The sequence below is a fragment of the Humulus lupulus genome, chromosome 3 (assembly GCF_963169125.1).
Source record: "Humulus lupulus chromosome 3, drHumLupu1.1, whole genome shotgun sequence".
Classification (NCBI taxonomy): Eukaryota; Viridiplantae; Streptophyta; class Magnoliopsida; order Rosales; family Cannabaceae; genus Humulus; species Humulus lupulus.
In genome coordinates this window covers 24,406,213-24,407,289 of record NC_084795.1, presented here as the reverse complement: position 1 = coordinate 24,407,289, position 1,077 = coordinate 24,406,213, and positions in this window count along the sequence as shown.

The window sequence follows — 1,077 nt, the reverse complement described above, 5'->3', positions numbered from 1 at the left end:
AAGGAGAAATCAAGGGTTAGCTACATAACAGAAAGTTAAAGTACAATGCAATATAGTAGTTGTGGCAACCATGAGCAATTGTTATATGTTATTTAATATACGTCAAAGATAAATAGATAAACAAGAAAATATATATAAATATAACCCATTAATTTTTGGAGTTGATATAACATATATTTTCAAAGCTATTTTTGAAAGAAATGTGAATCTGGGTCACTAATGCAAAACAATAATACAACTAACAACCAAATAAAATGAACAAGAAAGAAACATGACTCAATCCAAACAAACCATGATATCATATATGGCATGGGGAAGAATATACATAACCCTATAAAAGACACTATAACCAATTCAACAAACCCAAATTTGAGACTAAGTGGCATGGCAAAGAAGATGCAGAAAGGTCATGTATACACCAAAAATGAGTATTAGTTGACTTGGAATAATTACCAGCCAAACTAAAAGCAAACACAAAGAAGAAGAAAACAATGGTTGAGATACTCCTAAAGAGATGAGATAACAACAAGCTAGTAACAAGATATAATACAGATTCTTTACGAAATAAAAACCATAAATGTATAATATGGAGAGAAAAGTCAATGACGATAGTCGATTTTTTATTTATTTTTTATAATGGGAACCAAAAACGTGCATGCAAGTGAAAAAGTTTGGTAGAACAAACCAAAAAGAAAAAAACAAAAATAAATTAGATGGATATGCAAATATGCATTGATCTTCAAGGACAAGATTATAAATGTCGACACTGAGAGTACTAAGTAGAAAACTACGCACTCTGCACATCTCTCTCTCGATAAATATATACATTTATACATATATATATATATTGTAAGAAATGAAAAATTTAATAAACTAATGAATGGGAATAGTTATATAAACCAATATAAAAAAAAAGTAAAATCTATAAAGAGGAGAAATTTGGTGTAGGCATAGAGACGGTAAAGAATTTGTCTGTATGTGTTCTCTTGTACAAATATAAAGAAGAGCTCAAGAATTATCATTAAAAGACAAATGAATTTCTTATAAATACTGCCAGCCTTGAGAAATCTACATTGG